Source organism: Scyliorhinus torazame, unplaced genomic scaffold (assembly GCF_047496885.1).
Source record: "Scyliorhinus torazame isolate Kashiwa2021f unplaced genomic scaffold, sScyTor2.1 scaffold_111, whole genome shotgun sequence".
NCBI classification, from domain to species: Eukaryota; Metazoa; Chordata; class Chondrichthyes; order Carcharhiniformes; family Scyliorhinidae; genus Scyliorhinus; species Scyliorhinus torazame.
In genome coordinates this window covers 496783-520207 of record NW_027307838.1, presented here as the reverse complement: position 1 = coordinate 520207, position 23425 = coordinate 496783, and the positions used below count along the sequence as shown (strand labels likewise).

The 23425-nt window shown below is 52.7% G+C and overlaps 1 long non-coding RNA gene across 1 annotated transcript in view; it reads left to right on the top strand.

Annotated features, from left to right (window-relative positions):
• The window catches only part of LOC140405585 (uncharacterized), a 50662-nt gene extending 29834 nt beyond the window's left edge, over window positions 1-20828 (top strand). Inside the window, exons 2-3 of the long non-coding RNA XR_011938672.1 lie at window positions 18775-18852; window positions 20758-20828. This is a non-coding gene — a long non-coding RNA (uncharacterized lncRNA). The remainder of the gene's footprint in view (window positions 1-18774; window positions 18853-20757) is intronic.
• The last annotated feature ends 2597 nt before the right edge of the window (window positions 20829-23425 follow it).

Below are 23425 nucleotides of genomic sequence, written 5' to 3'. Positions count from 1 at the left end.
AACCCCGTGCTGTACCTGTCCTGGGAGTGTTTGATGGGGACAGTGTAGAGGGAGCTTTACTCTGTATCTAACCCAGTGCTGTACATGTCCTGGGAGTGTTTGATGGGGACAGTGCAGAGGCAGCTTTACTCTGTGTCTAACCCCGTGCTGTACCTGTCCTGGGAGTGTTTGATGGGGACAGTGTAGAGGAAGCTTTACTCTGTATCTAACCCCGTGCTGTACCTGTCCTGGGAGTGTTTGATGGGGACAGTGTAGAGGGAGCTTTACTCTGTATCTAATCCCCGTGCTGCACCTGTAGTGGGAGTGTTTGATGGGGACAGTGTAGAGGGAGCTTTACTCTGTATCTAACCCCGTGCTGTACCTGTCCTGGGAGTGTTTGATGGGGACAGTGTAGAGGGAGCTTTACTCTGTATCTAACCCCGTGCTGTACCTGTCCTGGGAGTGTTTGATGGGGGCAGTGCAGTGGGAGCTTTACTCTGTATCTAACCCCGTGCTGTACCTGTCCTGGGAGTGTTTGATAGGGACAGTGTAGAGGGAGCTTTACTCTGTATCTAACCCCGTGCTGTACCTGTCCTGGGAGTGTTTGATGGGGACAGTGTAGAGGGAGCTTTACTCTGTATCTAACCCCGTGCTGTACCTGTCCTGGGAGTGTTTGATGGGGACAGTGTAGAGGGAGCTTTACTCTGTATCTAACCCCACGCTGTACCTGTCCTGGGAGTGTTTGATGGGGACAGTGTAGAGGCAGCTTTACTCTGTATCTAACCCCGTGCTGTACCTGTCCTGGGAGTGTTTGATGGGGACAGTGTGGACGGAGTTTTACTCTGTATCTAACCCCGTGCTGTACCTGTCCTGCGAGTGTTTGATGGGGACAGTGTAGAGGGAGCTTTACTCTGTATCTAACCCCGTGCTGTACCTGTCCTGGGAGTGTTTGATGGGGACAGTGTGGACGGAGCTTTACTCTGTATCTAACCCCGTGCTGTACCTGTCTTGGGAGTGATTGATGGGGACAGTGTAGAGGGAGCTTTACTCTGTATCTAACCCCGTGCTGTACCTGTCCTGGGAGTGATAGATGGGGACAGTGTAGAGGGAGCTTTACTCTGTATCTAACCCCGTGCTGTACCTGTCCTGGGAGTGTTTGATGGGGACAGTGTCGAGGGAGCTTTACTCTGTATCTGAAACCGTGCTGTACCTGTCCTGGGAGTGTTTGATGGGGACAGTGTAGAGGGAGCTTTACTCTGTATCTAACCCCGTGCTGTACCTGTCCTGGGAGTGTTTGATGGGGACAGTGCAGAGGGAGCTTTACTCTGTATCTAACCCCGTTCTGCACCTGTCCTGGGAGTGTTTGATGGGGACAGTGTGGACGGAGCTTTACTCTGTATCTAACCCCGTGCTGTACCTGTCCTGGGAGTGTTTGATGGGGACAGTGTAGAGGGAGCTTTACTCTGTATCTGACACCGTGCTGTACCTGTCCTGGGAGTTTTTGATGGGGACAGTGTAGAGGGAGCTTTACTGTGTATCTAACCCTGTGCTGTACCTGTCCTGGGAGTGTTTGATGGGGACAGTGTTGAGGGAGCTTTACTCTGTATCTAACCCCGTGCTGTACCTGTCCTGGGAGTGTTTGATGGGGACAGTGTAGAGGGAGCTTTACTCTGTATCTAACCCCGTGCTGTACCTGTCCTGGGAGTGTTTGATGGGGACAGTGTAGAGGGAGCTTTACTCTGTATCTAACCCCATGCTGTGCCTGTCCTGGGAGTGTTTGATGGGGACAGTGTAGAGCGAGCTTTCCTCTGTATCTAACTCCATGCTGTACCTGTCCTGGGAGTGTTTGATGGGGACAGTGTAGAGGGAGCTTTACTCTGTATCTAACCCCGTGCTGTACCTGTCCTGGGAGTGTTTGATGGGGACAGTGTAGAGGGAGCTTTACTCTGTATCTAACCCCGTGCTGTACCTGTCCTGGGAGTGTTTGATGGGGGCACTGTAGAGGGAGCTTTACTCTGTATCTAACCCCGTGCTGTACCTGTCCTGGGAGTGTTTGATGGGGGCAGTGTAGAGGGAGCTTTACTCTGTATCTAACCCCGTGCTGTACCTGTCCTGGGAGTGTTTGATGGGGACAGTGTAGAGGGAGCTTTACTCTGTATCTAACCCCGTGCTGTACCTGTCCTGGGAGTGTTTGATGGGGGCAGTGTAGAGGGAGCTTTACTCTGTATCTAACCCCGTGCTGTACATGTCCTGCGAGTGTTTGATGGGGACAGTGTAGAGGGAGCTTTACTCTGTATCTAACCCCGTGCTGTACCTATCCTGGGAGTGTTTGATGGGGACAGTGTAGAGGGAGCTTTACTCTGTCTATAACCCCGTGCTGTACCTGTCCTGGGAGTGATTGATGGGGACAGTGTAGAGGGAGCTTTACTCTGTATCTAACCCCGTGCTGTGCCTGTCCTGGGAGTGTCTGATGGGTACAGTGTAGAGGGAGCTTTACTCTTTATCTAACCCCGTGTTGTACCTGTCCTGGGAGTGTTTGATGGGGACAGTGTAGAGGGAGCTTTACTCTGTATCTAACCCCGTGCTGTCCCTGTCCTGGGAGTGTTTGATGGGGACAGTGTAGAGGGAGCTTTAATCTGTATCTAACCCTGTGCTGTACCTGTCCTGGGAGTGTTTGATGGGGGCAGTGTCGAGGGTGCTTTACTCTGTATCTAACCCCGTGCTGTACCTGTCCCGGGAGTGTTTGATGGGGACAGTGTAGAGGGAGCTTTACTCTGTATCTAACCCCGTGCTGTACCTGTCCTGGGAGTGTTTGATGGGGACAGTGTAGAGAGAGCTTTACTCTGTATCTAACCCCGTGCTGTACCTGTCCTGTGAGTGTTTGATGGGGACAGTGTAGAGGGAGCTTTACTCTGTATCTAACCCCGTGCTGTACCTGTCCTGGGAGTGTTTGATGGGGACAGTGTAGAGGGAGCTTTACTCTGTATCTAACCCCGTGCTGTACCTGTCCTGAGAGTTTTTGATGGGGACAGTGTCGAGGGAGCTTTACTCTGTATCTAACCCCGTGCTGTACCTGTCCTGGGAGTGTTTGATGGGGACAGTGTAGAGGGACCTTTACTCTGTATTTAACCCCGTGCTGTACCTGTCCTGGGAGTGTTTGATGGGGACAGTGCAGAGGGAGCTTTACTCTGTATCTAACCCCGTTCTGTACCTGTCCTGGGAGTGTTTGATGGGGACAGTGTGGACGGAGCTTTACTCTGTATCTAACCCCGTGCTGTACCTGTCCTGAGAGTTTTTGATGGGGACAGTGTAGAGGGAGCTTTACTCTGTATCTAACCCTGTGCTGTACCTGTCCTGGGAGTGTTTGATGGGGACAGTGTTGAGGGAGCTTTACTCTGTATCTAACCCCGTGCTGTACCTGTCCTGGGAGTGTTTGAAGGGGACAGTGTAGAGGGAGCTTTACTCTGTATCTAACCCTGTGCTGTACCTGTCCTGGGAGTGTTTGATGGGGACAGTGTGGACGGAGCTTTACTCTGTATCTAACCCAGTGCTGTACCTGTCCTGGGAGTGTTTGATGGGGACAGTGCAGAGGCAGCTTTACTCTGTGTCTAACCCCGTGCTGTACCTGTCCTGGGAGTGTTTGATGGGGACAGTGTAGAGGAAGCTTTACTCTGTATCTAACCCCGTGCTGTACCTGTCCTGGGAGTGTTTGATGGGGACAGTGTAGAGGGAGCTTTACTCTGTATCTAATCCCCGTGCTGCACCTGTAGTGGGAGTGTTTGATGGGGACAGTGTAGAGGGAGCTTTACTCTGTATCTAACCCCGTGCTGTACCTGTCCTGGGAGTGTTTGATGGGGACAGTGTAGAGGGAGCTTTACTCTGTATCTAACCCCGTGCTGTACCTGTCCTGGGAGTGTTTGATGGGGGCAGTGCAGTGGGAGCTTTACTCTGTATCTAACCCCGTGCTGTACCTGTCCTGGGAGTGTTTGATAGGGACAGTGTAGAGGGAGCTTTACTCTGTATCTAACCCCGTGCTGTACCTGTCCTGGGAGTGTTTGATGGGGACAGTGTAGAGGGAGCTTTACTCTGTATCTAACCCCGTGCTGTACCTGTCCTGGGAGTGTTTGATGGGGACAGTGTAGAGGGAGCTTTACTCTGTATCTAACCCCACGCTGTACCTGTCCTGGGAGTGTTTGATGGGGACAGTGTAGAGGCAGCTTTACTCTGTATCTAACCCCGTGCTGTACCTGTCCTGGGAGTGTTTGATGGGGACAGTGTGGACGGAGTTTTACTCTGTATCTAACCCCGTGCTGTACCTGTCCTGCGAGTGTTTGATGGGGACAGTGTAGAGGGAGCTTTACTCTGGATCTAACCCCGTGCTGTACCTGTCCTGGGAGTGTTTGATGGGGACAGTGTGGACGGAGCTTTACTCTGTATCTAACCCCGTGCTGTACCTGTCTTGGGAGTGATTGATGGGGACAGTGTAGAGGGAGCTTTACTCTGTATCTAACCCCGTGCTGTACCTGTCCTGGGAGTGATAGATGGGGACAGTGTAGAGGGAGCTTTACTCTGTATCTAACCCCGTGCTGTACCTGTCCTGGGAGTGTTTGATGGGGACAGTGTCGAGGGAGCTTTACTCTGTATCTGAAACCGTGCTGTACCTGTCCTGGGAGTGTTTGATGGGGACAGTGTAGAGGGAGCTTTACTCTGTATCTAACCCCGTGCTGTACCTGTCCTGGGACTGTTTGATGGGGACAGTGCAGAGGGAGCTTTACTCTGTATCTAACCCCGTTCTGCACCTGTCCTGGGAGTGTTTGATGGGGACAGTGTGGACGGAGCTTTACTCTGTATCTAACCCCGTGCTGTACCTGTCCTGGGAGTGTTTGATGGGGACAGTGTAGAGGGAGCTTTACTCTGTATCTGACACCGTGCTGTACCTGTCCTGGGAGTTTTTGATGGGGACAGTGTAGAGGGAGCTTTACTGTGTATCTAACCCTGTGCTGTACCTGTCCTGGGAGTGTTTGATGGGGACAGTGTTGAGGGAGCTTTACTCTGTATCTAACCCCGTGCTGTACCTGTCCTGGGAGTGTTTGATGGGGACAGTGTAGAGGGAGCTTTACTCTGTATCTAACCCCGTGCTGTACCTGTCCTGGGAGTGTTTGATGGGGACAGTGTAGAGGGAGCTTTACTCTGTATCTAACCCCATGCTGTGCCTGTCCTGGGAGTGTTTGATGGGGACAGTGTAGAGCGAGCTTTCCTCTGTATCTAACTCCATGCTGTACCTGTCCTGGGAGTGTTTGATGGGGACAGTGTAGAGGGAGCTTTACTCTGTATCTAACCCCGTGCTGTACCTGTCCTGGGAGTGTTTGATGGGGACAGTGTAGAGGGAGCTTTACTCTGTATCTAACCCCGTGCTGTACCTGTCCTGGGAGTGTTTGATGGGGGCACTGTAGAGGGAGCTTTACTCTGTATCTAACCCCGTGCTGTACCTGTCCTGGGAGTGTTTGATGGGGGCAGTGTAGAGGGAGCTTTACTCTGTATCTAACCCCGTGCTGTACCTGTCCTGGGAGTGTTTGATGGGGACAGTGTAGAGGGAGCTTTACTCTGTATCTAACCCCGTGCTGTACCTGTCCTGGGAGTGTTTGATGGGGGCAGTGTAGAGGGAGCTTTACTCTGTATCTAACCCCATGCTGTACATGTCCTGCGAGTGTTTGATGGGGACAGTGTAGAGGGAGCTTTACTCTGTATCTAACCCCGTGCTGTACCTATCCTGGGAGTGTTTGATGGGGACAGTGTAGAGGGAGCTTTACTCTGTCTATAACCCCGTGCTGTACCTGTCCTGGGAGTGTTTGATGGGGACAGTGTAGAGGGAGCTTTACTCTGTATCTAACCCCGTGCTGTGCCTGTCCTGGGAGTGTCTGATGGGTACAGTGTAGAGGGAGCTTTACTCTTTATCTAACCCCGTGTTGTACCTGTCCTGGGAGTGTTTGATGGGGACAGTGTAGAGGGAGCTTTACTCTGTATCTAACCCCGTGCTGTCCCTGTCCTGGGAGTGTTTGATGGGGACAGTGTAGAGGGAGCTTTAATCTGTATCTAACCCTGTGCTGTACCTGTCCTGGGAGTGTTTGATGGGGGCAGTGTCGAGGGTGCTTTACTCTGTATCTAACCCCGTGCTGTACCTGTCCCGGGAGTGTTTGATGGGGACAGTGTAGAGGGAGCTTTACTCTGTATCTAACCCCGTGCTGTACCTGTCCTGGGAGTGTTTGATGGGGACAGTGTAGAGAGAGCTTTACTCTGTATCTAACCCCGTGCTGTACCTGTCCTGTGAGTGTTTGATGGGGACAGTGTAGAGGGAGCTTTACTCTGTATCTAACCCCGTGCTGTACCTGTCCTGGGAGTGTTTGATGGGGACAGTGTAGAGGGAGCTTTACTCTGTATCTAACCCCGTGCTGTACCTGTCCTGAGAGTTTTTGATGGGGACAGTGTCGAGGGAGCTTTACTCTGTATCTAACCCCGTGCTGTACCTGTCCTGGGAGTGTTTGATGGGGACAGTGTAGAGGGACCTTTACTCTGTATTTAACCCCGTGCTGTACCTGTCCTGGGAGTGTTTGATGGGGACAGTGCAGAGGGAGCTTTACTCTGTATCTAACCCCGTTCTGTACCTGTCCTGGGAGTGTTTGATGGGGACAGTGTGGACGGAGCTTTACTCTGTATCTAACCCCGTGCTGTACCTGTCCTGAGAGTTTTTGATGGGGACAGTGTAGAGGGAGCTTTACTCTGTATCTAACCCTGTGCTGTACCTGTCCTGGGAGTGTTTGATGGGGACAGTGTTGAGGGAGCTTTACTCTGTATCTAACCCCGTGCTGTACCTGTCCTGGGAGTGTTTGAAGGGGACAGTGTAGAGGGAGCTTTACTCTGTATCTAACCCTGTGCTGTACCTGTCCTGGGAGTGTTTGATGGGGACAGTGTTGAGGGAGCTTTACTCTGTATCTAACCCCGTGCTGTACCTGTCCTGGGAGTGTTTGAAGGGGACAGTGTAGAGGGAGCTTTACTCTGTATCTAACCCCGTGCTGTACCTGTCCTGGGAGTGTTTGATGGGGACAGTGTAGAGGGAGCTTTACTCTGTATCTAACCCCATGCTGTGCCTGTCCTGGGAGTGTTTGATGGGGACAGTGTAGAGCGAGCTTTACTCTGTATCTAACTCCATGCTGTACCTGTCCTGGGAGTGTTTGATGGGGACAGTGTAGAGGGAGCTTTACTCTGTATCTAACCCCATGCTGTGCCTGTCCTGGGAGTGTTCGATGGGGACAGTGTAGATGGAGCTTTACTCTGTATCTAACTCCATGCTGTACCTGTCCTGGGAGTGTTTGATGGGGACAGTGTAGAGGGAGCTTTACTCTGTATCTAACCCCGTGCTGTACCTGTCCTGGGAGTGTTTGATGGGGACAGTGTAGAGGGAGCTTTACTCTGTATCTAACCCCGTGCTGTACCTGTCCTGGGAGTGTTTGATGGGGGCAGTGTAGAGGGAGCTTTACTCTGTATCTAACCCCATGCTGTGCCTGTCCTGGGAGTGTTTGATGGGGACAGTGTAGAGCGAGCTTTACTCTGTATCTAACTCCATGCTGTACCTGTCCTGGGAGTGTTTGATGGGGACAGTGTAGAGGGAGCTTTACTCTGTATCTAACCCCGTGCTGTACCTGTCCTGGGAGTGTTTGATGGGGACAGTGTAGAGGGAGCTTTACTCTGTATCTAACCCCGTGCTGTTCCTGTCCTGGGAGTGTTTGATGGGGACAGTGTAGAGGGAGCTTTACTCTGTATCTAACCCCGTGCTGTACCTGTCCTGGGAGAGTTTGATGGGGGCAATGTAGAGGGAGCTTTACTCTGTATCTAACCCTGTGCTGTACCTGTCCAGGGAGGGTTTGATGGGGACAGTGTAGAGGGAGCTTTACTCTGTATCTAACCCCGTGCTGTACCTGTCCTGGGAGTGTTTGATGGGGGCAGTGTAGAGGGAGCTTTACTCTGTATCTAACCCCGTGCTGTACATGTCCTCCGAGTGTTTGATGGGGACAGTGTAGAGGGAGCTTTACTCTGTATCTAACCCCGTGCTGTACCTATCCTGGGAGTGTTTGATGGGGACAGTGTAGAGGGAGCTTTACTCTGTATCTAACCCCGTGCTGTACCTGTCCTGGGAGTGTTTGATGGGGACAGTGTAGAGGGAGCTTTACTCTGTATCTAACCACGTGCTGTACCTGTCCTGGGAGTGTTTGATGAGGACAGTGTCGAGGGAGCTTTACTCTGTATCTAACCCCGTGCTGTACCTGTCCTGGGAGTGTTTGATGGGGACAGTGTAGAGGGAGCTTTACTCTGTATCTAACCCCGTGCTGTACCTGTCCTGGGAGAGTTTGATGGGGACAGTGCAGAGGGAGCTTTACTCTGTATCTAACCCCATGCTGTACCTGTCCTGGGAGTGTTTGATGGGGACAGTGTACAGGGAGCTTTACTCTGTATCTAACCCCGTGCTGTACCTGTCCTGGGAGTGTTTGATGGGGACAGTGTAGAGGGAGCTTTACTCTGTATCTAACCCCGTGCTGTACCTGTCCTGGGAGTGTTTGATGGGGACAGTGTAGAGGGAGCTTTACTCTGTATCTAACCCCGTGCTGTACCTGTCCTGGGAGTGTTTGATGGGGACAGTGTAGAGGCAGCTTTACTCTGTATCTAACCCCGTGCTGTACCTGTCCTGGGAGTGTTTGATGGGGACAGTGTGGACGGAGTTTTACTCTGTATCTAACCCCGTGCTGTACCTGTCCTGCGAGTGTTTGTTGGGGACAGTGTAGAGGGAGCTTTACTCTGTATCTAACCCTGTGCTGTACCTGTCCTGGGAGTGTTTGATGGGGACAGTGTGGACGGAGCTTTACTCTGTATCTAACCCCGTGCTGTACCTGTCTTGGGAGTGATTGATGGGGACAGTGTAGAGGGAGCTTTACTCTGTATCTAACCCCGTGCTGTACCTGTCCTGGGAGTGTTAGATGGGGACAGTGTTGAGGGAGCTTTACTCTGTATCTAACCCCGTGCTGTACCTGTCCTGGGAGTGTTTGATGGGGACAGTGTAGAGGGAGCTTTACTCTGTATCTGAAACCGTGCTGTACCTGTCCTGGGAGTGTTTGATGGGGACAGTGTAGAGGGAGCTTTACTCTGTATCTAACCCCGTTCTGCACCTGTCCTGGGAGTGTTTGATGGGGACAGTGTGGACGGAGCTTTACTCTGTATCTAACCCCGTGCTGTACCTGTCCTGGGAGTGTTTGATGGGGACAGTGTAGAGGGAGCTTTACTCTGTATCTAACCCCGTGCTGTACCTGTCCTGGGAGTGTTTGATGGGGACAGTGTAGAGGGAGCTTTACCCTGTATCTAACACCGTGCTGTACCTGTCCTGGGAGTGTTTGATGGGGGCAGTGTAGAGGGAGCTTTACTCTGTATCTAACCCCTTGCTGTACCTGTCTTGGGTGTGTTTGATGGGGACAGTGTAGAGTGAGCTTTACTCTGTATCTAACCCCGTGCTGTACCTGTCCTGGGAGTGTTTGATGGGGACAGTGTAGAGGGAGCTTTACTCTGTATCTAACCCCGTGCTGTACCTGTCCTGGGAGTGTTTGATGGGGGCAGTGTAGAGGGAGCTTTACTCTGTATCTAACCCCGTGCTGTACCTGTCCTGGGAGTGTTTGATGGGGACAGTGTAGAGGGAGCTTTACTCTGTATCTAACCCCGTGCTGTACCTGTCCTGGGAGTGTTTGATGGGGGCAGTGTAGAGGGAGCTTTACTCTGTATCTAACCCCGTGCTGTACATGTCCTGCGAGTGTTTGATGGGGACAGTGTAGAGGGAGCTTTACTCTGTATCTAACCCCGTGCTGTACCTGTCCTGGGAGTGTTTGATGGGGACAGTGCAGAGGGAGCTTTACTCTGTATCTAACCCCGTTCTGCACCTGTCCTGGGAGTGTTTGATGGGGACAGTGTGGACGGAGCTTTACTCTGTATCTAACCCCGTGCTGTACCTGTCCTGGGAGTGTTTGATGGGGACAGTGTAGAGGGAGCTTTACTCTGTATCTAACCCCGTGCTGTACCTGTCCTGGGAGTGTTTGATGGGGACAGTGGAGAGGGAGCTTTACTCTGTATCTTACCCCGTGCTGTACCTGTCCTGGGAGTGTTTGATGGGGGCAGTGTAGAAGGAGCTTTACTCTGTATCTAACCCCTTGCTGTACCTGTCTTGGGGGTGTTTGATGGGGACAGTGTAGAGGGAGCTTTACTCTGTATCTAACCCCGTGCTGTCCCTGTCCTGGGAGTGTTTGATGGGGACAGTGTGGACGGAGCTTTACTCTGTATCTGACACCGTGCTGTACCTGTCCTGGGAGTTTTTGATGGGGACAGTGTAGAGGGAGCTTTACTCTGTATCTAACCCTGTGCTGTACCTGTCCTGGGAGTGTTTGATGGGGACAGTGTTGAGGGAGCTTTACTCTGTATCTAACCCCGTGCTGTACCTGTCCTGGGAGTGTTTGATGGGGACAGTGTAGAGGGAGCTTTACTCTGTATCTAACCCCGTGCTGTACCTGTCCTGGGAGTGTTTGATGGGGACAGTGTAGAGGGAGCTTTACTCTGTATCTAACCCCATGCTGTGCCTGTCCTGGGAGTGTTTGATGGGGACAGTGTAGAGCGAGCTTTACTCTGTATCTAACTCCATGCTGTACCTGTCCTGGGAGTGTTTGATGGGGACAGTGTAGAGGGAGCTTTACTCTGTATCTAACCCCGTGCTGTACCTGTCCTGGGAGTGTTTGATGGGGACAGTGTAGAGGGAGCTTTACTCTGTATCTAACCCCGTGCTGTACCTGTCCTGGGAGTGTTTGATGGGGGCAGTGTAGAGGGAGCTTTACTCTGTATCTAACCCCGTGCTGTACCTGTCTTGGGGGTGTTTGATGGGGACAGTGTAGAGGGAGCTTTACTCTGTATCTAACCCCGTGCTGTACCTGTCCTGGGAGGGTTTGATGGGGACAGTGTAGAGGGAGCTTTACTCTGTATCTAACCCCGTGCTGTACCTGTCCTGGGAGTGTTTGATGGGGGCAGTGTAGAGGGAGCTTTACTCTGTATCTAACCCCGTGCTGTACATGTCCTGCGAGTGTTTGATGGGGACAGTGTAGAGGGAGCTTTACTCTGTATCTAACCCCGTGCTGTACCTATCCTGGGAGTGTTTGATGGGGACAGTGTAGAGGGAGCTTTACTCTGTCTATAACCCCGTGCTGTACCTGTCCTGGGAGTGTTTGATGGGGACAGTGTAGAGGGAGCTTTACTCTGTATCTAACCCCGTGCTGTGCCTGTCCTGGGAGTGTCTGATGGGAACAGTGTAGAGGGAGCTTTACTCTTTATCTAACCCCGTGTTGTACCTGTCCTGGGAGTGTTTGATGGGGACAGTGTAGAGGGAGCTTTACTGTGTATCTAACTCCGTGCTGTACCTGTCATGGGAGTGTTTGATGGGGACAGTGTAGAGGGAGCTTTACTCTGTATCTAACCCCGTGCTGTTCCTGCCCTGGGAGTGTTTGATGGGGACAGTGTAGAGGGAGCTTTACTCTGTATCTAACCCCGTGCTGTACCTGTCCCGGGAGTGTTTGATGGGGACAGTGTAGAGGGAGCTTTACTCTGTATCTAACCCCGTGCTGTACCTGTCCTGGAAGTGTTTGATGGGGACAGTGTAGAGAGAGCTTTACTCTGTATCTAACCCCGTGCTGTACCTGTCCTGGGAGTGTTTGATGGGGACAGTGTAGAGGGAGCTTTACTCTGTAACTAACCCCGTGCTGTACCTGTCCTGGGAGTGTTTGATGGGGACAGTGTAGAGGGATTTTTACTCTGTATCTAACCCTGTGCTGTACCTGTCCTGGGAGTGTTTGATGGGGACAGTGTAGAGGGAGCTTTACTCTGTATCTAACCCCGTGCTGTACCTGTCCTGGGAGTGTTTGATGGGGACAGTGTAGAGGGAGCTTTACTCTGTATCTAACCACGTGCTGTACCTGTCCTGGGAGTGTTTGATGAGGACAGTGTCGAGGGAGCTTTACTCTGTATCTAACCCCGTGCTGTACCTGTCCTGGGAGTGTTTGATGGGGACAGTGTCGAGGGACCTTTACTCTGTATTTAACCCCGTGCTGTACCTGTCTTGGGAGGGTTTGATGGGGACAGTGCGGAGGGAGCTTTACTCTGTATCTAACCCCGTGTTGTCCCTGTCCTGGGAGTATTTGATGGGGACAGTGTAGAGGGAGCTTTACTCTGTATCTGACCCCATGCTGTACCTGTCCTGGGAGTGTTTGATGGGGACAGTGTAGAGGGAGCTTTACTCTGTATCTAACCCCGTGCTGTACCTGTCCTGGGAGTGTTTGATGGGGACAGTGTAGAGGGAGCTTTACTCTGTATCTAACCCCGTGCTGTACATGTCCTGGGAGGGTTTGATGGGGACAGTGTAGAGGGAGCTTTACTCTGTATCTAACCCCGTGCTGTACCTGTCCTGGGAGTGTTTGATGGGGACAGTGTGGAGGGAGCTTTACTCTGTATCTAACCCCGTGCTGTACCTGTCCTGGGAGGGTTTGATGGGGACAGTGTAGAGGGAGCTTTACTCTGTATCTAACCCCGTGCTGTACCTGTCCTGGGAGTGTTTGATGGGGACAGTGTAAAGGCAGCTTTACTCTGTATCTAACCCCGTGCTGTACCTGTCCTGGGAGTGTTTGATGGGGACAGTGTAGAGGGAGCTTTACTCTGTATCTAACACCGTGCTGTACCTGTCCTGGGAGTGTTTGATGGGGACTGTGTGGAGGGAGCTTTACTCTGTATCTAACCCCGTGCTGTCCCTGTCCTGGGAGTGTTTGATGGGGACAGTGTAGAGGGAGCTTTACTCTGTATCTGAAACCGTGCTGTACCTGTCCTGGGAGTGTTTGATGGGGACAGTGTAGAGGGAGCTTTACTCTGTATCTAACCCCGTTCTGCACCTGTCCTGGGAGTGTTTGATGGGGACAGTGTGGACGGAGCTTTACTCTGTATCTAACCCCGTGCTGTACCTGTCCTGGGAGTGTTTGATGGGGACAGTGTAGAGGGAGCTTTACTCTGTATCTAACCCCGTGCTGTACCTGTCCTGGGAGTGTTTGATGGGGGCAGTGTAGAAGGAGCTTTACTCTGTATCTAACCCCTTGCTGTACCTGTCTTGGGTGTGTTTGATGGGGACAGTGTAGAGTGAGCTTTACTCTGTATCTAACCCCGTGCTGTACCTGTCCTGGGAGTGTTTGATGGGGACAGTGTAGAGGGAGCTTTACTCTGTATCTAACCCCGTGCTGTACCTGTCCTGGGAGTGTTTGATGGGGGCAGTGTAGAGGGAGCTTTACTCTGTATCTAACCCCGTGCTGTACCTGTCCTGGGAGTGTTTGATGGGGACAGTGTAGAGGGAGCTTTACTCTGTATCTAACCCCGTGCTGTACCTGTCCTGGGAGTGTTTGATGGGCGCAGTGTAGAGGGAGCTTTACTCTGTATCTAACCCCGTGCTGTACATGTCCTGCGAGTGTTTGATGGGGACAGTGTAGAGGGAGCTTTACTCTGTATCTAACCCCGTGCTGTACCTGTCCTGGGAGTGTTTGATGGGGACAGTGCAGAGGGAGCTTTACTCTGTATCTAACCCCGTTCTGCACCTGTCCTGGGAGTGTTTGATGGGGACAGTGTGAACGGAGCTTTACTCTGTATCTAACCCCGTGCTGTACCTGTCCTGGGAGTGTTTGATGGGGACAGTGTAGAGGGAGCTTTACTCTGTATCTAACCCCGTGCTGTACCTGTCCTGGGAGTGTTTGATGGGGACAGTGTAGAGGGAGCTTTACTCTGTATCTTACCCCGTGCTGTACCTGTCCTGGGAGTGTTTGATGGGGGCAGTGTAGAAGGAGCTTTACTCTGTATCTAACCCCTTGCTGTACCTGTCTTGGGGGTGTTTGATGGGGACAGTGTAGAGGGAGCTTTACTCTGTATCTAACCCCGTGCTGTACCTGTCCTGGGAGTGTTTGATGGGGACAGTGCAGAGGGAGCTTTACTCTGTATCTAACCCCGTTCTGCACCTGTCCTGGGAGTGTTTGATGGGGACAGTGTGGACGGAGCTTTACTCTGTATCTAACCCCGTGCTGTCCCTGTCCTGGGAGTGTTTGATGGGGACAGTGTGGACGGAGCTTTACTCTGTATCTGACACCGTGCTGTACCTGTCCTGGGAGTTTTTGATGGGGACAGTGTAGAGGGAGCTTTACTCTGTATCTAACCCTGTGCTGTACCTGTCCTGGGAGTGTTTGATGGGGACTGTGTGGAGGGAGCTTTACTCTGTATCTAACCCCGTGCTGTCCCTGTCCTGGGAGTGTTTGATGGGGACAGTGTAGAGGGAGCTTTACTCTGTATCTGAAACCGTGCTGTACCTGTCCTGGGAGTGTTTGATGGGGACAGTGTAGAGGGAGCTTTACTCTGTATCTAACCCCGTTCTGCACCTGTCCTGGGAGTGTTTGATGGGGACAGTGTGGACGGAGCTTTACTCTGTATCTAACCCCGTGCTGTACCTGTCCTGGGAGTGTTTGATGGGGACAGTGTAGAGGGAGCTTTACTCTGTATCTAACCCCGTGCTGTACCTGTCCTGGGAGTGTTTGATGGGGGCAGTGTAGAGGGAGCTTTACTCTGTATCTAACCCCTTGCTGTACCTGTCTTGGGTGTGTTTGATGGGGACAGTGTAGAGTGAGCTTTACTCTGTATCTAACCCCGTGCTGTACCTGTCCTGGGAGTGTTTGATGGGGACAGTGTAGAGGGAGCTTTACTCTGTATCTAACCCCGTGCTGTACCTGTCCTGGGAGTGTTTGATGGGGGCAGTGTAGAGGGAGCTTTACTCTGTATCTAACCCCGTGCTGTACCTGTCCTGGGAGTGTTTGATGGGGACAGTGTAGAGGGAGCTTTACTCTGTATCTAACCCCGTGCTGTACCTGTCCTGGGAGTGTTTGATGGGCGCAGTGTAGAGGGAGCTTTACTCTGTATCTAACCCCGTGCTGTACATGTCCTGCGAGTGTTTGATGGGGACAGTGTAGAGGGAGCTTTACTCTGTATCTAACCCCGTGCTGTACCTGTCCTGGGAGTGTTTGATGGGGACAGTGCAGAGGGAGCTTTACTCTGTATCTAACCCCGTTCTGCACCTGTCCTGGGAGTGTTTGATGGGGACAGTGTGGACGGAGCTTTACTCTGTATCTAACCCCGTGCTGTACCTGTCCTGGGAGTGTTTGATGGGGACAGTGTAGAGGGAGCTTTACTCTGTATCTAACCCCGTGCTGTACCTGTCCTGGGAGTGTTTGATGGGGACAGTGTAGAGGGAGCTTTACTCTGTATCTTACCCCGTGCTGTACCTGTCCTGGGAGTGTTTGATGGGGGCAGTGTAGAAGGAGCTTTACTCTGTATCTAACCCCTTGCTGTACCTGTCTTGGGGGTGTTTGATGGGGACAGTGTAGAGGGAGCTTTACTCTGTATCTAACCCCGTGCTGTACCTGTCCTGGGAGTGTTTGATGGGGACAGTGCAGAGGGAGCTTTACTCTGTATCTAACCCCGTTCTGCACCTGTCCTGGGAGTGTTTGATGGGGACAGTGTGGACGGAGCTTTACTCTGTATCTAACCCCGTGCTGTCCCTGTCCTGGGAGTGTTTGATGGGGACAGTGTGGACGGAGCTTTACTCTGTATCTGACACCGTGCTGTACCTGTCCTGGGAGTTTTTGATGGGGACAGTGTAGAGGGAGCTTTACTCTGTATCTAACCCTGTGCTGTACCTGTCCTGGGAGTGTTTGATGGGGACAGTGTTGAGGGAGCTTTACTCTGTATCTAACCCCGTGCTGTACCTGTCCTGGGGGTGTTTGATGGGGACAGTGTAGAGGGAGCTTTACTCTGTATCTAACCCCGTGCTGTACCTGTCCTGGGAGTGTTTGATGGGGACAGTGTAGAGGGAGCTTTACTCTGTATCTAACCCCATGCTGTGCCTGTCCTGGGAGTGTTTGATGGGGACAGTGTAGAGCGAGCTTTACTCTGTATCTAACTCCATGCTGTACCTGTCCTGGGAGTGTTTGATGGGGACAGTGTAGAGGGAGCTTTACTCTGTATCTAACCCCGTGCTGTACCTGTCCTGGGAGTGTTTGATGGGGACAGTGTAGAGGGAGCTTTACTCTGTATCTAACCCCGTGCTGTACCTGTCCTGGGAGTGTTTGATGGGGGCAGTGTAGAGGGAGCTTTACTCTGTATCTAACCCCGTGCTGTACCTGTCTTGGGGGTGTTTGATGGGGACAGTGTAGAGGGAGCTTTACTCTGTATCTAACCCCGTGCTGTACCTGTCCTGGGAGGGTTTGATGGGGACAGTGTAGAGGGAGCTTTACTCTGTATCTAACCCCGTGCTGTACCTGTCCTGGGAGTGTTTGATGGGGGCAGTGTAGAGGGAGCTTTACTCTGTATCTAACCCCGTGCTGTACATGTCCTGCGAGTGTTTGATGGGGACAGTGTAGAGGGAGCTTTACTCTGTATCTAACCCCGTGCTGTACCTATCCTGGGAGTGTTTGATGGGGACAGTGTAGAGGGAGCTTTACTCTGTCTATAACCCCGTGCTGTACCTGTCCTGGGAGTGTTTGATGGGGACAGTGTAGAGGGAGCTTTACTCTGTATCTAACCCCGTGCTGTGCCTGTCCTGGGAGTGTCTGATGGGAACAGTGTAGAGGGAGCTTTACTCTTTATCTAACCCCGTGTTGTACCTGTCCTGGGAGTGTTTGATGGGGACAGTGTAGAGGGAGCTTTACTGTGTATCTAACTCCGTGCTGTACCTGTCATGGGAGTGTTTGATGGGGACAGTGTAGAGGGAGCTTTACTCTGTATCTAACCCCGTGCTGTTCCTGCCCTGGGAGTGTTTGATGGGGACAGTGTAGAGGGAGCTTTACTCTGTATCTAACCCCGTGCTGTACCTGTCCCGGGAGTGTTTGATGGGGACAGTGTAGAGGGAGCTTTACTCTGTATCTAACCCCGTGCTGTACCTGTCCTGGAAGTGTTTGATGGGGACAGTGTAGAGAGAGCTTTACTCTGTATCTATCCCCGTGCTGTACCTGTCCTGGGAGTGTTTGATGGGGACAGTGTAGAGGGAGCTTTACTCTGTAACTAACCCCGTGCTGTACCTGTCCTGGGAGTGTTTGATGGGGACAGTGTAGAGGGATTTTTACTCTGTATCTAACCCTGTGCTGTACCTGTCCTGGGAGTGTTTGATGGGGACAGTGTAGAGGGAGCTTTACTCTGTATCTAACCCCGTGCTGTACCTGTCCTGGGAGTGTTTGATGGGGACAGTGTAGAGGGAGCTTTACTCTGTATCTAACCACGTGCTGTACCTGTCCTGGGAGTGTTTGATGAGGACAGTGTCGAGGGAGCTTTACTCTGTATCTAACCCCGTGCTGTACCTGTCCTGGGAGTGTTTGATGGGGACAGTGTCGAGGGACCTTTACTCTGTATTTAACCCCGTGCTGTACCTGTCCTGGGAGGGTTTGATGGGGACAGTGCGGAGGGAGCTTTACTCTGTATCTAACCCCGTGTTGTCCCTATCCTGGGAGTGTTTGATGGGGACAGTGTAGAGGGAGCTTTACTCTGTATCTGACCCCATGCTGTACCTGTCCTGGGAGTGTTTGATGGGGACAGTGTAGAGGGAGCTTTACTCTGTATCTAACCCCGTGCTGTACCTGTCCTGGGAGTGTTTGATGGGGACAGTGTAGAGGGAGCTTTACTCTGTATCTAACCCCGTGCTGTACATGTCCTGGGAGGGTTTGATGGGGACAGTGTAGAGGGAGCTTTACTCTGTATCTAACCCCGTGCTGTACCTGTCCTGGGAGTGTTTGATGGGGACAGTGTGGAGGGAGCTTTACTCTGTATCTAACCCCGTGCTGTACCTGTCCTGGGAGGGTTTGATGGGGACAGTGTAGAGGGAGCTTTACTCTGTATCTAACCCCGTGCTGTACCTGTCCTGGGAGTGTTTGATGGGGACAGTGTAAAGGCAGCTTTACTCTGTATCTAACCCCGTGCTGTACCTGTCCTGGGAGTGTTTGATGGGGACAGTGTGGAGGGAGCTTTACTCTGTATCTAACACCGTGCTGTACCTGTCCTGGGAGTGTTTGATGGGGACTGTGTGGAGGGAGCTTTACTCTGTATCTAACCCCGTGCTGTCCCTGTCCTGGGAGTGTTTGATGGGGACAGTGTAAAGGCAGCTTTACTCTGTATCTAACCCCGTGCTGTACCTGTTCTGGGAGTGTTTGATGGGGACAGTGTAGAGGGAGCTTTACTCTGTATCTAACACCGTGCTGTACCTGTCCTGGGAGTGTTGGTTGGGGTCAGTGCAGAGGGAGCTTTACTCTGTATCTGACCCCGTGCTGTACCTGTCCTGGGAGTGTTTGATGGGGACTGTGTGGAGGGAGCTTTACTCTGTATCTAACCCCGTGCTGTACCTGTCCTGGTTTGATGGGGTCAGTGTAGAGGGAGCTTTACTCTGTATCTGACCCCGTGCTGTACCTGTCCCGGGAGTGTTTGATAGGGACAGTGTGGAGGGAGCTTTACTCTGTATCGAGCCCCGTGCTGTACCTGTCCTGGGAGTGTTTGATGGGGACTGTGTGGAGGGAGCTTTACTCTGTATCTGACCCCGTGCTGTACCTGTCCTGGGAGTGTTTGATGGGATGTTGATCTGATAATAATGGCTCTAAACCTGTTTTGCAGAATTTGTACAATTTTCTTGCGGGACAGAATGTATTAGTTGATCTGAATCTCGCTGGAACCGATTGTGCAATTGATGTTGTGAGTATTTGACATTTCAATCCATATCCCTTGGTTAGACCCACACTGGGAGCACTGTGCAGAGTTCTGGTCTCCGTATCCCTCGGTTAGACCACACTGGGAGCACCGTGCACAGCTCTGGTCTCCATATCCCTTGGTTAGACCCTCACTGGGAGCACTGTGCACAGTTCCGGTCTCCGTATCCCTCGGTTAGACCCACACTGGGAGCACCATGCACAGTTCCGGTCTCCGTATCCCTCGGTTAGACCACACTGGGAGCACTGTGCACAGTTCCGGTCTCCATATCCCTTGGTTAGACCCTCACTGGGAGCATTGTGCACAGTTCCGGTCTCCGTATCCCTCGGTTATACCACACTGGGAGCACTGTGCACAGTTCCGGTCTCCGTATCCCTCGGTTAGACCACAATGGGAGCACCGTGCACAGTTCCGGTCTCCGTATCCCTCGGTTAGACCACACTGGGAGCACTGTGCACAGTTCCGGTCTCCGTGTCCCTCGGTTAGACCACACTGGGAGTACTCTGCACAGTCCCGGTCTCTGTATCCCTCGGTTAGACCCGCACTGGGAGCAGTTCCGGTCTCCGTATCCCTCGGTTAGACCACACTGGGAGCACTGTGCACAGTCCGGTCTCCGTATACCTCGTTAGACCCACACTGGGAGCATCGTGCACAGTTCCAGTCTCCGTATCCCTCGGTTAGACCACACTGGGAGCACTGTGCACAGTTCCAGTCTCCATATCCCTCGGTTAGACCACACTGGGAGCACTGTGGGCAGTTCTGGTCTCCGTATCCCTCGGTTAGACCACACTGGGAGCACTGTGCAAAGTTCCGGTCTCCGTATCCCTTTGTTCGACCACACTGGGAGCACTGTGCACAGTTCCGGTCTCCGTGTCCCTCGGTTAGACAACACTGGGAGCACCGTGCACAGCTCTGGTCTCCATATCCCTTGGTTAGACACTCACTGGGAGCACTGTGCACAGTTCCGGTCTCTGTATCCCTCGGTTAGACCCACACTGGGAGCACCATGCACAGTTCCGGTCTCCGTATCCCTCGGTTAGACCACACTGGGAGCACTGTGCACAGTTCCGGTCTCCATATCCCTTGGTTAGACCCTCACTGGGAGCATTGTGCACAGTTCCGGTCTCCGTATCCCTCGGTTATACCACACTGGGAGCACTGTGCACAGTTCCGGTCTCCGTATCCCTCGGTTAGACCACAATGGGAGCACCGTGCACAGTTCCGGTCTCCGTATCCCTCGGTTAGACCACACTGGGAGCACTGTGCACAGTTCCGGTCTCCGTGTCCCTCGGTTAGACCACACTGGGAGCACCGTGCACAGTTCCGGTCTCCGTATCCCTCGGTTAGACGACACTGGGAGCACAGTGCACAGTTCCAGTCTCCGTATCCCTCGGTTGGTCAACACTGGGAGCATTGTGCGCAGTTCCGGTCTCCGTATCCCTCGGTTAGACCCACACTGGGAGCACTGTGCACAGTTCCAGTCTCTCTATCTCTCGGTTAGACCACACTGGGAGCACCGTGCACAGTTCCGGTCTCTGTATCCTTCGGTTAGACCACACTGGGAGCACTGTGGGCAGTTCTGGTCTCCGTATCCCTCCGTTAGACCACACTGGGAGCACTGTGGGCAGTTCCGGTCTCCCTATCCCTCGGTTAGACCACACTGGGAGCACTGTGCACAGTTCCGGTCTCCGTATCCCTCGGTTAGACCACTCTGGGAGCCCCGTGCACAGTTCCGGTCTCCGTATCCCTCGGTTAGACCACACTGGGAGCACTGTGTGCAGTTCCGGTCAGGGTGATGTATGGTGGGTGAGGAGGGATTGTTGGACGGTGATGTCTCCGGTTGAGCGCAGGTCAGTAACGCTCTCTCTCTCTCGCCTTCCCTTCCCGCAGCTATTCGGTGCCCTGCCCCACGGAGGCTGCACCCAGCTGAGCCGCCTCAACCTCTCCAACAACAACTTCACGCCACAAGTGAGTGAGCGTGTCGCCGAACAGACGCTGAGCCTCCACCCCAGGATGGGGGTTCGCGTTCCCGGTACCGTCAGACTGCCCCGGGCCCTCCACCACACTCCACACTCCACACTCACACACTCTCACTCACACTCAGCACTCACACGCCATCACACCACATCTAGCAATACTCAATATCGAAAACTCTCAGCACTCTCACTAATCAGAAATAATAACCTATCAAACATAGAATATAAATAATATAATAGACATCATAAAATATAACACTAACTCAAATCTCGACTATAAAAAATCGACATATAAATATAGACTCTCGACACTCCACACCTCCACACTCTCACACTCCACTCCACACTCCACACCCACACTCCACACTAACTCCACTCCACACTCCACTCCACACTCCACACTCACACTCAACCACAACTCCACACTCACACTCATCACTCCACTCACACTCGACTCACTCGCAGAAATACACTCTATAATATAACTAGATCACTCCACACTCCACACTAAAACTCAATCGACACTCCCACACTCCACACTCCACACTCCACCACCCACACTCACACGAATCACACTCAAACTCTAGCACTATCCAAACTAAACACAAACTCACACTCAACTCCACACTCACTCTCACACTCAACACTCACAACTCTCTCCACACTCCACACCCAGCACTCCACACTCCACACTCCACAATCACTCCACAACTCACTACTCACTCCACTCACACTCCCACACCACACTCACACTCCACACTCCACACTCCACACTCCACACCCACATCACACACTCCACTCACACTCCACACTCCACACTCCACACCCACACTCCACACCTCACTCAGCTTCACACTCCACACTCCACACCACACTCCACAACTCACTCCACACTCCACACTCCACACTCCACACCCACACTCCACACTCCACACCCACCCACACTCACACCCACACTCCACACTCCACACCCACACTCCACACTCACTCACACTCCACACTCACACTCACACTCCACACTCCACACACTCCACAAATCCACACTCACACCCACACTCCACACCCACACTCCACACTCCACACCCACACTCCACACCACACTCACACTCCACACTCCACACTCACGATCACACTCACAGCCACACTCACACTCCACTCACACCCACACTCCACACTCCACACTCCACACTCCACACCCACACTCCACACCTCACACTCCACACTCCACACCACACACTCACCTCACTCACACTCCACACTCACACTCACACCCACACTCCACACTCCACACTCCACACTCCACACTCCACACCCACACCCACACTCCACAGCCACTCCACACTCCACACTCAACACCAAACCAAACCCACACTCCACACTCACTCACTCCACACTCACACACACTCATCCACACTCCACACTCCACACTCCACACCCACACTACACAACACTCCACACTCCACACTCCACACTCCACACCCACACTCCACACCACACTCACACTCCACACTACCTACAATCCCACACTCCACACCACACCCACACACAATCACTCTCCAAACCCACACTCCACACTCCACACTCACTCACACACACTCCACACTCCACAACACTCACACTCCACACTAGCACTCTAAACTAGCAATCACACCCACACTCCACACTCACTCACACTCCACACTCCACACCCATCCCACACCCACACTCCACACCACACTCCACACTCCACGACTCACACACCTCACCACACTCCACACTCCACACTCGCACACCACTCTCACTCCACACCACACACTAGCCACAATGCCACACTCCACACTCCACACTCTCACATCAATATAGAATATAAATATAATAACTCAAACTCTCAATCACTCTGACATCCACTCCACACTCACACTCACACTCACACTCCACACTCCACACTCAACTCCACACTCACACACTCCACACTCCACACTCCACACTCCACACTCCACACTCACACACTCCACACTCCACACCTCACACTCCACACCCACACTCCACACCCACACCCACACTCCACACTCCACACTCCACACCCACACTCCACACCACACTCCACACCACACTCCACACCCACACTCCACACTCCACACCCACACTCCACACTCCACACCCACACTCCACACCCACACCCACACTCCACACCACACTCCACACTCCACACTCCACACCACACTCCACACCCCCCACACTCCACACCCACACTCCACACCCACACTCACACTCCACACTCCACACCCACACTCCACACCCACACTCCACACCCACACTCCACACTCCACACTCCACACCCACACTCCACACCCACACTCCACACCCACACTCCACACCCACACTCCACACCCACACTCCACACCCACACTCCACACTCCACACACCACACTCCACACCCACACTCCACTCCCACACTCCACACTCCACACTCCACACCCACACTCCACACACCCACACTCCACACCCACACTCCACACTCCACACTCCACACTCCCACACCACACTCCACACTCCACACCCACACTCCACACCCACACTCCACACCCACACTCCACACTCCA